Consider the following 16,407-nt stretch of genomic DNA (forward strand, 5'->3'; position numbering starts at 1 on the left):
TATAAAATCCTTTAGGTGGGAGATGACAGGAATGTAGGGTATGTTATCAGCTTATTGGTTTCTAAAGACCCCTTCACACTGTTTCAAGACCCCCTACTTCCTATAGACAATATGGAAGGGTGTGGCCGATTTCTTAATGCCCAGTGTACAGCAATGAAAGAGTGAAAAACCCAAAGGTGGGGGCTAGTGCAGCTGTGAGGGTATAACTATGCATCTCCCTCAGTGATAAGTGTTCTTGTGCCCAAGGAGAGTCCTGATGACTGGCCAGAATCCAATGCTCCTGTGTCTCCTTCACGACTGAGTCTAGATGTAAAGACTGTGGGTTCTTTTTCATTTTTAATTCCTTTTACTTTCTGAAACCTATTTGTGATATATTTGTATTGTCCATATTTGTACTACCTTTTTCTGTAATCAATAACCTTGGAAATATTTTTCGGATTAAACATTCTTAATCCAGTGTATTCTCCGTGTTCTTGTCGAATTCACGAGCCTGTGAGGTCAAAGCTACGTACCTATATGTAAGTGAGTGTGCATATTGAGATTTAAGGGGAGAACCTAACGACTCCCGTTAACTTCGTTGGTGGTGGCAGAACCGTGTTACAGTAACCGCACGTGCTGAGGTAACCATAAGTCACTGGTGGCGATTCTCAGATTGAGGTATCTGGAGAATCGGCCGGCTGGTCGTGACATATTGGTGGCAAGCGGTGGGATGATGATAATTTTTGTTTTTATCACAAGAACTTAAGTGAATTAATGGTGTGTAATTCTTGAGAGAAACTACATCATAAATTCACCGGAGAATTACGCTCAAGGTTTAGATTTTAAACGGACATACATATCAAATAGTTTCTGTTCCCCCCCTCCTCTCTTGTTTTTCTTTTCTATTTTATTTGGCAATTAGTTTGAGGTCCAGAATGACTACAGAGTACCTGCAACAGAAAAGAGATGACCTTGTGGCCATGTGTATGGAGAGAAACATTGCCTGGAAGGGCCAGAACAAGGATCAACTGGCCCAATTACTCCAAGTGGTTGATCAGAATCTTGCTGCTGAAGGTGACCAGACAATGGACAACCCTGCTGCAGAGGCACAATCTGTACTGGACCTTACAACAGATGCCCAGTGGGGGTCGGACACCTCTGCTGGGTCAAGTGAGTCTGCACTTGAGAGTTTCCTTCAAACTGCTGCCAGGCATATGAAGGACAGGGACTCTGCTGTCACAACTCTGCAGCTGATGCAGCAGTTCCAAATGTCTGCGGACAGGGAAGCTGCTGGACGCCGAGCTGACCAGGAAGCTGCTGCACACCGAGCTGACCAGGAAGCTGCTGCACGCCGAGTTGACCAGGAAGCAGAAGCTGCCGAGCGGAAGGCAGTCTGAGAGGCTGAGGCTGCAGCTGCAGAGTGCCAGGCTGCAGCTGAGGAGCGCCTGGCTGAGCGCGTGTTCCAGCTGGAGATGGCCAGACTCCGCGGACAGAATGTCACCTGTGTACCGGGTAGGAAAAAGCCCCTGCACGATCAATTTCCTGTATTGGAGAAGGATGGTGACCTCGATACGTTCCTGAGGGGGTTTGAAAAGACTTGCCGACAGTTTGCACTGGACCACAGTGAATGGGCAAGTTATTTAACCCCTGGGCTGAGAGGAAAAGCTTTGGAGGCGTTTGCAGATCTTCCCCAGGAACTGGATGGTGATTATGCTGCGATTAAAAAAGCATTGTTACTGCGTTTCAACATCACCCCTGAGGCTTGTCGACAAAAGTTCAGAGACTGAAAGCGCAGTCCCTCTGATACCTATGCGGGACTATTAGCGCAATTGTCAACCCTGTTGCATCAGTGGGTTGATGGATTGCAGGTGACGGACTTTGACAAACTAAAGGACCTTATTCTCCAGGAACAGTTCCTTGCACTGTGTCCAGCGGAGGTCAAAGAGTGGGTCCTGGATCGGGATCCCAAAACATCTCAGGATGCTGCCAGCCTGGCAGACAAGTACACCAGCACTCAGGCTTCTGTGGTGAAGAAGAGCTGGGGGATGCCAGGACAAGCGGCATGGAGAGAGAGACGACCTGGAGGATCACCCCCGCGGTACCCTGCAAAGCCAGCTGTTGCTGCACCTTTTGGGGGGGCGGGGGGAAAACCTGTTTTGGCAACTGGCTGCAGGTGTTTTACATGCAGTGAGCTGGGGCACATCAGTGTCGATTGCCCCAAGAAGAAAAGATCAACACCCTCTCCTGTGAGTGGCCCAGCAGGGAAACCTGTGCCAGCCATCCTGTGTGTGGAAGGGCCCCAAGGACACCCCCGGGACAATCTACAAGTGGTCCAGGTAGGACACCAAGTTGCACTTGGGCTATTAGACTCTGGCTCAGACCTGACTCTCATCCACCCAGCCTTAGTGGGTCCCGAGGATATTATTCCAGGGAAGACTATTACAGTGCTGGGAGTGGGTGGGGTGCACCCAGAGGTGCCTATGGCTCATGTGTATCTTGACTGGGGAGTTGGGAGAGGTATCCGGGATGTTGGGGTGCTGGACAATTTACCTGCTACAGTGCTGTTGGTGTGTGATTTGGGGAAAATGCATACTAAATATGTATTGGAGAGTGATGTTGTAAATGATGCAAAGGAACAATCTAACCCAGTTTTCCCCCAGGTGACCCCTGCTGACCGACCCAGCAACAGTACAAATGAATGTGATTGTATCAGTGATGTACAAAGTGCTGTTCTAGCAGATAACCATTTGCAGTTCCACAGGCCAGAGTCTGGTCAGTCAGAAATGGGTCTAACGGTGTACCCTAATGAAAAACTGTGTAATGTACTGTTAGCAGATGATATTGCAAATGTACCATCATCAGGGTTTGGAGTGAATACTGTAGGTAACGATGCCATCCCTGTATTAGCAGTAATGATCAGGAGAGCCACAGCCCAGAGTAACTGTGAGTTAACCCCTGCACCTGGGGAGAGTGTGTCACTAGAGATTCCTCCCCCTCAGCCCCCCTCCTCCTCTCCTGCTGAAGCTGTCAGCACAGAGTCTGGGATAGGGGAGGACAGAAATCACATTTTGTCTCCTCACCCTGATCAACTAATGAGAAGTGCTGCTTTCAAAGCAGAACAGCAGACAGACCCCAGTTTTGAAGCTGTGAGGGGGAGAATCAGCGAGGCAGGTCTGGAGGGTAAATCAGAGAGAATTTTTATGGAAAATGGACTCTTATATAGAGAATGGGTCACAGCTGAGGGTGCTGAAAGGCAGCTTGTAATCCCTCAGATCTACAGAACTGAGTTCCTGAAAATAACACACGAGATCCCCTTAGCAAGACATTTGGGGGTGAAATGAACCATAGCTCGGTTGAAGCATAAGTTCTACTGGCCCAACATGGGGAGGGAGGCAGCCGAATACTGTCGCTCATGCCATGCGTGCCAGATAGTTGGGAAGTCTGGTGATGTGGGGAGGGCTCCTCTCATTTCCCTTCCCATCATATCTGAGCCCTTTGTGAGGGTTGCTGTTGATATTGCGGGGCCCCTAGCCATCCCCAGCAGCTCAGGAAAACAGTACATTCTGACTGTAGTGGATTATGCTACAAGGTACCCAGAAGCTGTAGCGCTTTCATCCATTCGCACAGACAAGGTAGCAGATGCGCTTATCACCATTTTTTCTTGGGTGGGGTTTCCCAAGGAGATGTTAACTGATCAGGGTACCCAGTTCATGTCCCGCCTCATGCAGAGTCTCTGTCAGAGGATGCAGGTGAATCATCTGATTACATCCCCGTATCATCCGGCTACCAATGGGTAGGTTGAACGTTTTAATAGCACCCTGAAACAAATGTTGAGGACTTTTGTGGAGTCCCAGGGAAGAGACTGGGAGAGGTTCCTGCCGCACCTCCTCTTTGCATACCGCGAGGTGCCGCAGGAGTCCACTGGATTCTCACCCTTTGAACTCCTAAATGGGCGTCGCGTGCGAGGCCCTCTAGATTTGATCAAGGAAGAGTGGGAAGGTAAGCTGGCCACTCCTGAACAGTCTGTGGTACACTATGTAGTACAGTTCAGGGAGTAGATGCAGTCTTTAATGGGAATGGCAAAGAGCAACCTGAAGGCTGCACAAGCAAAACAAAAACTCTGGTATGACCGCAGTGCTAGGGAACGCATATTTAAGGTGGGGGATAAGGTCCTGGTTCTGATCCCTATGAGGCAGAACAAGCTACAGGCTGCCTGGGAAGGCCCCTACACCGTAGTGCAGCGCATCCAGGATGTTAATTATTTAGTAGAAAAGGGGGATGGACGTAAGAGACAGAAGATGTACCACATCAATATGCTCAAAAAGTACCATGACAGAGGGACATGTGTGTTAGCTGTGTGTAGCTTGCCTGAGAGTGATCAGGAACCCGACCCCTTACTAGATCTGGCAGCTGCTGCAAAAGAGGGGGGGTCACTTGCAGATGCCCACTACAGCACTGAGCTGTCTGAGATGCAGCTAGAACAGCTAGCTAACACCGTACAGCCCTTTCAGTCCCATTTCACAGGAAAGCCAGGAAAGACACACTTGGTTACACATCACGTAAACACAGGTAATCAGACCCCCCTCAGACAGCCAGCATATCGTACTTCCCAAGAAGTGCTGGAGGCAATGAAAAGGGAAATTGATGAGATGCTGCAGCTAGGGGTGATACAAAGGTCTCACAGTTCATGGGCTGCCCCAGTGGTACTGGTCCCAAAAAAATGTGGAGGTACAAGATTTTGTGTGGATTACAGGAGGTTAAATGATGCCACTGTATTTGATGCCTATCCCATGCCCAGGATAGATGAACTACTAGATAAACTTACCCCGGCACGTTACATCACTATCATGGATCTCAGTAGAGGGTACTGGCAGATCCCGCTGTCACCCGAGGCCCGTGAGCAGTCCGCATTCATCACCCCATTTGGGCTGTTCGAATTTCTGGTCATGCCCTTTGGGATGAAGAATGCCCCTGCGTCCTTTCAGCGCCTGGTTAATGACCTGCTGGAAGGCCAGGAGGGATATGCAGTTGCCTACCTGGATGACATCGCAGTGTTCAGCCAGACCTAGGAGGAACACCTGATCCATCTGAATAGTGTGTTAGGCTGAATCACTGGGGCAGGTTTGACGATCAAACCCGAGAAGTGCCAGCTTGGCATGGGAGAGGTACAATATCTAGGGCACCGTGTAGGGGGAGGTACTCTCCGCCCAGAACCAGACAAAGTGGAGGCTATTGCTGCATGGCCTACCCCTAAGACTAAAAAACAGGTGATGTCCTTTCTAGGAACTGCAGGGTACTACCGAAAATTTGTACCCCACTACAGCACCCTAGCCGAGCCCTTAACAGACTTGACAAAAAAGAAGTTGCCACAGGTGGTCAATTGGACTGAGGACTGTGAGAGGGCCTTCCTAGCCCTAAAGTCTGCTTTAGCTCAGTCCCCTGTGCTGCAGGCCCCAGATTTCAAAAAGAGTTCATTGTACAGACTGATGCCTCTAATTATGGTTTAGGTGCTGTGCTCAGTCAGGTCAATGAGCAAGGGGAAGAGCATCCTGTAATTTTCCTAAGTAAAAAACTGCTGCCCCGTGAAGTGGCCTATGCCACCATTGAAAAAGAGTGTTTGGCGATTGTATGGTCTCTCCAAAAACTGCAGCCATATCTGTATGGGAGAGACTTTACCATAATAACAGACCACAACCCACTCGTATGGCTTAATAGAGTCTCTGGGGATAATGGTAAACTTCTCCGATGGAGCCTTACCCTGCAACAATACACCTTCACCATCCAGCACAGAAAGGGTGCAGAGCACAGCAATGCTGATGGACTCTCCCGGCAGAGTGAAGAGGCAGACAGTGGTACACAGGTAAGGCTGTGACGTGTGTCTCAGTCACTCCTGTGCCCATCTTCAGGGGGAGGTGTGGCGTTTATCTCAAGAATAATCGCCAGGAATGATGTCATGTAAATGTATATATATATAAATGTGTGTATCAACATGGTTTCTAGGCAGTGTCCTGTATTTGACCTGTAGGAATACAAAGCTTGGAGGAGATTTGTCTTCCTGGAACCAGGCATCTAGATAACCATCTCTTCTCTCTACAGGCCATAAAGTTTGGGGAGAGATACATCCTTAATGCAGATGGTCAGACCTGGTCAAGCCAGGTCATGGGATATAAAATCCTTTAGGAGGGAGATGACAGGAATGTAGGGTATGTTACCTGCTTATTGGTTTCTAAAGACCCCTTCACACTGTTTCAAGACCCCCTGCTTCCTATAGACAATATGGAAGGGTGTGGCCGATTTCTTAATGCCCAGTGTACAGCAATGAAAGAGTGAAAAACCCAAAGGTGGGTGCTAGTGCAGCTGTGAGGGTATAACTATGCATCTCCCTCAGTGATAAGTGTTCTTGTGCCCAAGGAAAGTCCTGACGACTGGCCAGAATCCAATGCTCCTGTGTCTCCTTCACGACTGAGTCTAGATGTAAAGACTGTGGGTTCTTTTTCATTTTTAATTCCTTTTACTTTCTGAAACCTATTTGTGATATATTTGTATTGTCCATATTTGTACTACCTTTTTCTGTAATCAATAACCTTGGAAATATTTTTCGGATTAAACATTCTCAATCCAGTGTATTCTCCGTGTTCTTGTCGAATTCTCAAGCCTGTGAGGTCAAAGCTACGTACCTATATGTAAGTGAGTGTGCATATTGAGATTTAAGGGGAGAACCTAACGACTCCCGTTAACTTCGTTGGTGGTGGCAGAACCGTGTTAGAGTAACCGCACGTGCTGAGGTAACCATAAGTCACTGGTGGCGATTCTCAGATTGAGGTATCTGGAGAATCGGCCGGCTGGTCGTGACAGGGGATTACTACTGGGGGCTCTGGCCCTGATTCAGAGACGGTCGCTCTGACAGAGCGCTCACTCTGAATCAGGGCCAGTCTTTTTTTTTAGAACGGCCTCCTGGCCGCTCGCATAGCTGTGGGTGACCACCCACAGCTATAGTGAACGGCCAGGAAGATGGTCGCTATGGTTAAGACCATTGCGACCATCAGGCTTGCGACGAGAGCCTTGTGGTAGGGTCTCATTGCCGCAAGTCCCAGAGAGCTTTCGGCTCAAACAGAGCCAAAAGCTCTCCGACTGACATCACTTGTGATGTCAGTGGGGCCGCCCCCAGATGGTAGGCATTCTCATGAGAACGCCTCCGTCTGGGCTGCCACCCCCCCGGCCCGCCCACCAAAGGGTGCGTGCTGTCACTCAACATCGACAGCATGCCCCCTTTGGTGCGAGACCCGGAGTGACGGCTTGCGACGGCTCGCACATGCGCACGACGGAGCCAGCTCCATCGTGCGCATGCACTCTGGGCCACCATTGACCCAGTTGCGAGCTCTCAGCGCTTGCAACCGGGTCTGAATCAGGCCCTCTGTTGGGGGGAGATTACTACTGGGAGCACTGCATCGGGGGGACCACTACTGGGGGTACTGCATAGGGAGGGTTACTACTGGGGTCACTATATAATGGGCACAGTATATATATGGTTGTGAGATGTCCACATACATCTATTCTACATGCGCTACAAGTTGTTACTGTGTAACACAAGTGCTGTGCAACTCAATAGCACTGAATTTCTTTTCGTGTGACTTTTTCCCTTGAAATGTGTCTTATTCGCAAAGTAAAGTGAATAGGATGCACAAGTAGGTTATGCTGATTAAAATGAAATGTGGTATGTATATATATATTGTGTGCGAATGCGCTTATAACTGCATGCGAAATGCTATGTTACAGTGTCAGGGGCTGTGACACTCTAACGTAGCATTTTGGATGCCGACAGGCAGATACAGCCACAGTCGCACACAGAATACAGGTTGAGTCTCCCATATCCAAAATGCTTGGTACCAAGGGTATTTTGGATATCGGAATATTTTGTAGTTTGGAATAATTGCATTCCATATTGAAATGTCTTAGGAATAGGGCCCAAATCTAAACACAGAATGCATTTATAAATCATAAACACCTTATACATACAGCCTGAAGGTAATTTTATACAATATTTTCAATAATTTTGTAACTCAAACAAAGTTTGTGTATATACAGTACATGAAATTAATTTATGTTTCATATACACCTTATACACACAGCCTAGATGTCATTTTATACTTTATTTTTGTGCCTTAATAAAGTTTGTGTACATTTAACCATCAAAAATCAAAAGTTTCACTATCTCAGTAATGCTAAAAATATTCAGTATTTCGGAATATTTCATATTTTGGAATATCTGGATATGGGAAATTCAACCTGTTTATGCATGCTGAATATAATTTGAATCAGCAGAAGCTGCTTGTGCATCCTTTTCACATCGCTTTGTTAATAAGACACATTTCAAGGGAAAATGTTGCATGAAAAGATGCTCAGCACTACCAAGTTGTGCCACAGCGCGACTAGAATGGCTGTTTAACATGCAAGGAGGCTAGATAAATTTGGACACATCTGTATGTATATATATATATATATATATATATATATATATATATATACATATTAGGGGTGTGCACCGGCCACTTTTCGTGTTTTGTGTTTTGGTTTTGGATCTGGATCTTTCTTCGTGTTTTGGATCTGGATTGGTTTTGCCAAAACCACCCTTCCGTGTTTTGGGTTCTGGGTTTTGTGTTTTGGATCTGTATTTTTTTTTAAAAAGCATAAAAAAAGCTAAAATCACAGAATTTGTGTGTTTTTCTGCTCCTATGCTATTATTAACCTCAATAACCTTAATTTCCACTAATTTCCAGTCTATTCACACCTCACAATAGTGTTTTTATATCCAAAAGGTTGCACCGAGGTAGCTGGATGACTATGCTAAGAGATTCGAGTGGGCGGCACAAACACGTGGTCCATCTAGGAGTGACACTGCACTGGCAGACAGGATGGCAGTTTGAAAAACTAGGCCCCAAACAGTACATAATTCAAAGAAAAAAAAGAGGTGCAAGATGGAATTGTCCTTGGGCCCTCCCACCCACCCTTATGTTGTATAAATAGGACATGCACACTTTAACAAACCAAACATTTCAGCGCCAGGGTCTGCCACACGACTGTGGCTGAAATGATTGGTTCGTTTTGGCCCCCACAAAACAAGCTGCCAATTAATCTGTCCCTGCACAAACTGGCTCTACGGAGGCCAGATGTCGTCCTCATCCCCCGATTCCTCACCCTCTTCAGTGTTGTGTACATCCTCATCCTCACAGAGTATTAATTCGTCCCCGCTGGAATCCACAACCACAGGTCCCTCTGTATGTTCTGGAGGCCGGTCTCCCTGGAAGAGTTGATAATTCATTTTATGAACATCATCTTCTCCACATTTTGTGGAAGCAACCTCCTACGCCTTTCGCTGACAAGGTTCCCGGCTGCACTAAACAATCTTTCGGAGTACACACTGGAGGGAGGGCAACTCAGGTAAAATAGAGCCAGTTTGTACAGGGACCTCCAAATTGCTTCTTTTTCCTGCCAGTACAGGTACGGACTGTCTGACATGCCTACTTGGATGCTGTCACCGATGTAATCCTTTAACAGACAGGCGCACGCTTGTCGCTGCTGCTTTAAGGATGCAGGTGCGGCTACAGCCCACACATTTCACAAAGACACAAAAAAAAATAAGAATTTTTTTATTGTTTGTGGAGCGCACTTTGAGGGTTACACCACCCTTTAACAGACAGACGCACGCTTGTTGCTGCTGCTTTGAGGATGCAGGTGGAATCTAGACGGGATTTGGAACCGGGGACACACTACCTCCATCAATTGTCTAAATCCCACTGCACTAATGGCAGATACCGGATGCACGTCTAACACCAACATAGCAGTCAAGGCCTCAGTTATACGTTTTGCTTCAGGATGACTGCTGTCGTACTTCATCCTCATCGCTAGGGACTGTTGGAGGGTCAATTGTTTAGTAAAAGTAGTGGTGTTCCTACTTCCTTTCTGGGATGATGAACAACTCCCAGCAGCAGCAACAGCACTAGGAGGAAGTGGTTCTTGATCTTTCTCTATTTTATTTTTATCGGAGAAAGTTTGGTCCTCCATTTATGTTATATTGATATATACGTGCGGCTAAGGCGCACACAAACACAGAAAATATTTTTTTATTTTTGCTGGAGAGTAGTGCACTTTGTGGGTTACACCACCCTTTAAGAAATGAGCCAGCCGGCTCTTTACTTATGGGACACAGGCACACGCTTGGCGCTGCTCCTTTGTTGATGCACGTGCAGCCACAGTGCACACAATTCACAAACAGAAAATATTTTTTTATTTGGTTTGGAGTGTACTTTGGGGGTTACAGCACCCTTTAACTGTCAAGCCAGCCGGCCCTTTACTTATGACACAGGCGCACGCTTGGCACTACTTTGTTGATGCACATGCAGCTACTGCGCACACAATTCACAAACACAGAAAATATTTTTTTATTTGGTTTGGAGTGTACTTTGGGGGTTACAGCACCCTTTAACGGTCAAGCCAGCCGGCCCTTTACTTATGACACAGGCGCACGCTTGGCACTACTTTGTTGATGCACGTGCGGCTACTGCGCACACAATTCACAAACACAGAAAAAAATATTTTTTTTTAGCACTTGGGGGGAGCACCCCTGATGGACAGAGCACCCCCTGGACAACACTACAGCACCCCTTTAGGACTGGGACACTGCACAGGACTTTGGAGTGGACACAGCCCCTATGGGCAACTGACTGCACAACACAGTCCAGCCCGCCCCTATGGACTTTGAAGTAGTGGACACAGCCCCTATGGACAACAGCAGCACAGCGCAGCACAACACTACTCTGCACTACACTACACTACACAGCCCAGCCAGCCCTAACTCCCACCCTCCCTCTTCACTGTCCACAGCCGAGTGAGAAAATGGCGCCGACGTGGGTACCTTATATAGGATCCAAAACCCACGAGATCCGGAAGGCGGGATGATGACGTTTTGCCTCGATTTCAGATCCGTGTCAGGCGGGAAAAGTCGAGCCTGACTCGGAACGGCCTCGGATCGGGGGGGTTCGGATTTCAGAAATCCGAACCCGCTCACCCCTAATATATATATATATTTTTATATATATATATATATATCTTAGAGACAAAGTAAGAGGGAGTGAGAGAGAAAGTGGGCATGGTGCATAGTCTCTTGTCACGAGACATTTATGAAGTCTGAACCAGAGACCAGGAACCATAATATGTAGTCAATGACTTCTGATAATTAAACACATCATTCAAGTAAAAGTACTCACTTCCATATTTGTACTATTAATTCTTTACATGTCACAGAGATAGAAAGAAATGTCAATTAATAGTAATCATTGTAATAATTAATAATAGTTAAATTTTGCACTGGAACTATTAGCGCTGAAAAAATGAAAACCTCTTAACTTTTGGTATTGTCTTAAAGTCTTAACTTTTGGTGTTGTGATTAATGATTTTTACTTTCTAATCTAAAATAAAAATATATTTAATCCTATATATAACCATACAAAGTTCTATCTCTTACTTTGATTCCATACAAAGCTCTATCTCTTACTTTGATTTCGGTATACAAAATTTACTGCTGTCAAAACCAACACAGTACAAAAGTGTAAGGTGATACCTTCTAAGGGGTTAATTAAACAGAGTTAATTCTTTGTAAACAGTAACAAAAGTAAATTTGAGACTTTAAATATAAATCTTACATCTTTGTCATGCACTTGAGGGTGATGATTTGTGTTTCTTAGAATTTAGACCCATGAGCAATATTACCTTGTATCATCGTTTGTCCTAAAAGACATATTTACTGTTTTCATATATTTTTTGACACTGTAGAAGCACATGGCTGCATTCCTGCCATATTTGTCAGGCAGCTGATGATTCATGTTTTTTGTGACCCTGAACATGCTTTAGTTGTGATATTCTGTCCTGCTACATAGCATATGTTCCTATATCCATCCATCATATGTGGTATGAAAATAATACTGGAAATTGGTTAGTAAATCACAGCTAAAAGCCACTAGTACATCATTGGCACCCTACAATGGGCATTCAAATGGTTCTCTTCTACCAGGTATAGAGCTGTTGCAAATGCACAAGGTTCTTTTGCTTAGTTTAGCCAGCCAGCCTTTGGACAATATTGGTAAACAATATTACGAGCAATGAGGTGGTCAAAAGTGACTGGAAATTACCGTATATACTCGAGTATAAGCCGAGTTTTTCAGCACATTTTTTGTGCTGAAAAAGCACCCCCTCGGCTTATACTCGAGTCATGCCCGCATGGTACGCTGCTGAGTAGCGTACCATGCGGGCCGCGGTGCAGACTGTGTCACTGTGACACAGCCTGCACCGCGTGTGTAGCGCTGACCGGACGGAGTTCGGTCAGCACTACACACTGCCAAACACACTACCGCCGGAGCCGGCAGCTATGTTTTTGGTATAATCAGCAGCCGCTGAGAGTCTGTCAGACTCTCAGAGGCTACTGCTGCTCCCACTGCGGGAGCCATCTTCCGGCTCCGGCAGTGGGTAATGGGAGAGACGTCGTCATGACGACGTCTCTCCCATTATGCAAAGCGGCGGAGGAGCCTGTAGCAGCGTCGGGACCAGGAGCGGGGTTACAGGTAAGTGTTGTTTTTTTACATTTCTTTCTACTGGGGGGGCTACTACCGGGGGGTACTACCAGGGGGGGGATATCGCTACTGGGGGCACTACCAGAGGGGGGGGATTAATAATGGGGGAACTACCAGGGGGGGATGTTGCTACTGGGGGCACTACCAGGGAGGGGGGGAATACTGGGGGCACTACCAGGGGGGATGTTGCTACTGGGGGCACTACCAGGGGGGGTTAATACTGGGGGCACTACCAGGGGGGGATATTGCTACTGGGGGCACTACCAGGGGGGGATGTTGCTACTGGGGGCACTACCAGGGGGGGTTAATACTGGGGGCACTACCAGGGGTGGATATTGCTACTGGGGGCACTACCAGGGTGGGGATTAATACTGGGGGCACTACCAGGGGGGTATTACTACTGGGGGCACTACCAGGGGGGGATATTACTACTGGGGGCACTACCAGGGGGGGATTACTACTGGGGGCACTACCAGGGGGGGATTACTACTGGGGACAGTACCAGGGGGGATTACTACCAGTAGCTGCTGCATTTCCCACCCTAGGCTTATACTCAAGTCAATAAGTTTTCCCAGTTTTTCGTGGTAAAATTAGGTACCTCGGCTTATATTCGGGTCGACTTATACTCGAGTATATACGGTAATTGGTTTTGAGAGTAATAATACTGTAGGAACAAAAACAGGACCAAATTACTTGATTTTAGCTGTTTTTATCTGTTTTTGAAAACAATACTTATCCAAAACCAAAACATGACGATGAATTGGAACCAAAGCCAAAACACGGGGGATAATTCTCCTAGGGGACCGTTGTCATAAAGTCCCAATAAATGTGTAGGACCCTCCAATGTAGTAAGTTTCAATATTAGACATTCACTGGCATATGTCCACCAGAATATATATATATATATATATATATATATATATATATATGTATACAGTCAAGTGCATAAATATTGGAACATTGACAGAATTTTCATATTTTGGCCTCTATTCAACACCACAATGGCTTTGAAATGAAACAAACAAGATGTGCTTTAACTGTAGACTTTCAGATTTAATTTGAGGGTAATTACATCCAAATCTGGCGAACTGTGTAGGAATTACAATGGTTTCTATATGTGCCTCCCACTTTTTAAGGGGCCAAAAGTAATGGGACTATCAAATCAAAAGCTATTTCATGGACAGGTATGGGCTATCCCCTCGTTATTTCATTATCAATTAAGCAGGTAAAAGGTCTGGAGTTGATTCTAGGTGTGACATTTGCATTTGGAAGCAGTTGCTGTCGACTCTTAATATGAGATCCAAAGAGCTGTCACTATCAGTGAAGCAAGCCCTCATTAGGCTGAATAATCAAAACAAACCCATCAGAGAGATAGAAAAAACATTAGGTGTGGCCAAATCATTCTTAAAAAGAAAGAACACACCGGACAGCTCAGCAACACCAAAAGACCCGGAAGACCACGGAAAACAACTGTGGTGGATGACAGAAGAATTATTTCCCTGGTGAAGAAAAACCCCTTCACAACAGTTGGTCAAATCAAGAACACTCTCCAGGAGGTAGATGTTTATGTATCAAAGTCAACAATCAAGAGAAGACTTCACAAGAGTGAATATAGAGGGTTCACCACAAGATGCAAACCATTGGTGAGCCACAAAAACAGGAAGACCAGATTACAGTTTGCCAAACAACATCTAAAAAAGCCATTACAGTTCTGGAACAACATCCTATTGACAGATGAGACAAAGATCAACTTGTACCAGAGTGATGGGAAGAGAAGAGAAAGAAAGGAACTGCTCATGATCCAAAACATACCACCTCATCAGTGAAGCATGGTGGTGGTAGTGTCATGGCGTGGGCATGTATGGCTGCCGAAGGAACTGCTTCCCTTGTATTTATTGATGATGTGCCTGCTGACAAAAGCAGCAGAATGAATTCTGAAGTGTTTCGGGCAATATTATATGCTCATATTCAGTCAAATGCTTCAGAACTCTTTGGACAGCGCTACACAGTGCAGATGGACAATGACCCGAAGCATACTGCAAAAGCAACCAAAGAGTTTTTCAAGGCTAAACAGTGGAATCTTATGCAATCCCCTGACCTGAATCCGATTGAGCATGCATTTCACTTGATGAAGACAAAACTGAAGGGAAAATGTCCCAAGAACTAGCAGGAACTCAAGACATTTGCAGTAGAGGCCTGGCAGAGCATCACCAGGAATGAAACCCAGCGTCTGGTGATGTCTATGCGTTCCAGACTTCAGGCTATAATTGCCTGCAAAGGATTTGCAACTAAGTATTAAAAAGTGAAAGTTAGATTTACGATTGTTTGGCTTGTCCTATTACTTTTGGCCCCGTAAAAAGTGGGAGGCACATATAGAAACCGTTGTAATTCCTACACCGTTCATCTGATTTGGATGTAATTACCCTCAAATTAAATCTGAAAGTCTGCCGTTAAAGCACATCTCGTTTGTTTCATTTCAAAGCCATTGTGGTGGTGAATAGAGGCCAAAATATGAAAATTCTGTCAATGTCCCAATATTTATGCACCTGACTGTGTGTATATATATATATATATATATATATATATATATACATATATATAGAAGGCTGTATGGGCCAGCACTCAGCTATACTGCTAGTACTGGTGCTCCTGTGCCCTCCGCATAATAGTATAAAGAAAATAAACAAACAGCGGCACTAGGACACTTGAACAAAGATAAACTTTAATGTGGCACTAAGTGTCACATTTCCAACGTGTCGGGGCTCTCTGGCCCCTTTGTCAAGGATATCCTTGACAAAGGGGCCAGAGAGCCCCGAAACGTTGGAGATGTGACACTTAGTGCCACATTAAAGTTTATCTTTGTTCAAGTGTCCTAGTGCCGCTGTTTGTTTATTCTCTCTCTCTCTCTCTCTCTCTCTCTCTCTCTCTCTCTCTCTCTCTATATATATATATATATATATATATACTTGTGTATATATATATATATACCTGTAACCCAAGAAAACACAATCCAATATTGGAATACAGTATAGAAGTCTATTAGTGGCTATAGTAAAAGTATTTGGGGTTCTTAAAGTGTGAAAAATGGTTGTTATGAGCATCTTTCTAATACAGTTAACGATAGCAAGTGTTGTTTTTTTGGGGTTTTTTGCAAAAAAAATGCTCTACTTAACTTACGAGCGCATAAAACTGCCTGTACGTATATATTTGTGCCATTTTAAGCCATTTGAAAACCTTTAAAAAGCCACTCTAACACCCACCTACAATCTTAAAAACATCTGCCCCATTCATACAGCACCCCCCATATACCTGTCCCACTTCAAACATGACTTGTTATTATTGGCCAAATTGAGATAACAAAAAGATCTAAGTGGATAATTAATCATTAAGGTGGGTGTCCCAGTGGTTCTGAACCAAGTGCCTGATTCAGACACGCTCGCGAGTGTATTGCGCTCGCAAGCGGGTCAATGGTGGGCCAATGCACACACGTGGCATGCACAATGCGTGTGCGCAAGCCCAGTAGCGAGCGAGAAATCACTCGCTCCAGGGCTCGCAACAAAACGGGGCGGCTGTCAATGTTGATCGACAGCTCGCTCCATTTTGTAGGCAGGGAGGGGGGGTGGCTGTACAAACACAGGTATTCCTGAAGGAATGCCTGCCATTTGTGGGCAGCCCTCCATTAGAGCAGGAAGTCCACTTGGTTTTGTGAGTGCTGAGACCCTACCACAAGGGTCTCCTTGCAATGCCGATGGTCACAATAATCGCGACCATCGCCAGGCCACAAGCACAAGCTGTGGGTGGTCAC

General features: G+C 45.7%; 1 pseudogene; it reads left to right on the forward strand.

Annotated features, from left to right (window-relative positions):
* Positions 1-914: 914 nt before the first annotated feature.
* Positions 915-3,320, forward strand: LOC148443321 (uncharacterized; annotated as a pseudogene).
* Positions 3,321-16,407: the final 13,087 nt, after the last annotated feature.

Source organism: Taudactylus pleione, unplaced genomic scaffold (genome assembly GCF_031769625.1).
Source record: "Taudactylus pleione unplaced genomic scaffold, aTauple2 ptg001302l, whole genome shotgun sequence".
Taxonomy (NCBI): domain Eukaryota; kingdom Metazoa; phylum Chordata; class Amphibia; order Anura; family Myobatrachidae; genus Taudactylus; species Taudactylus pleione.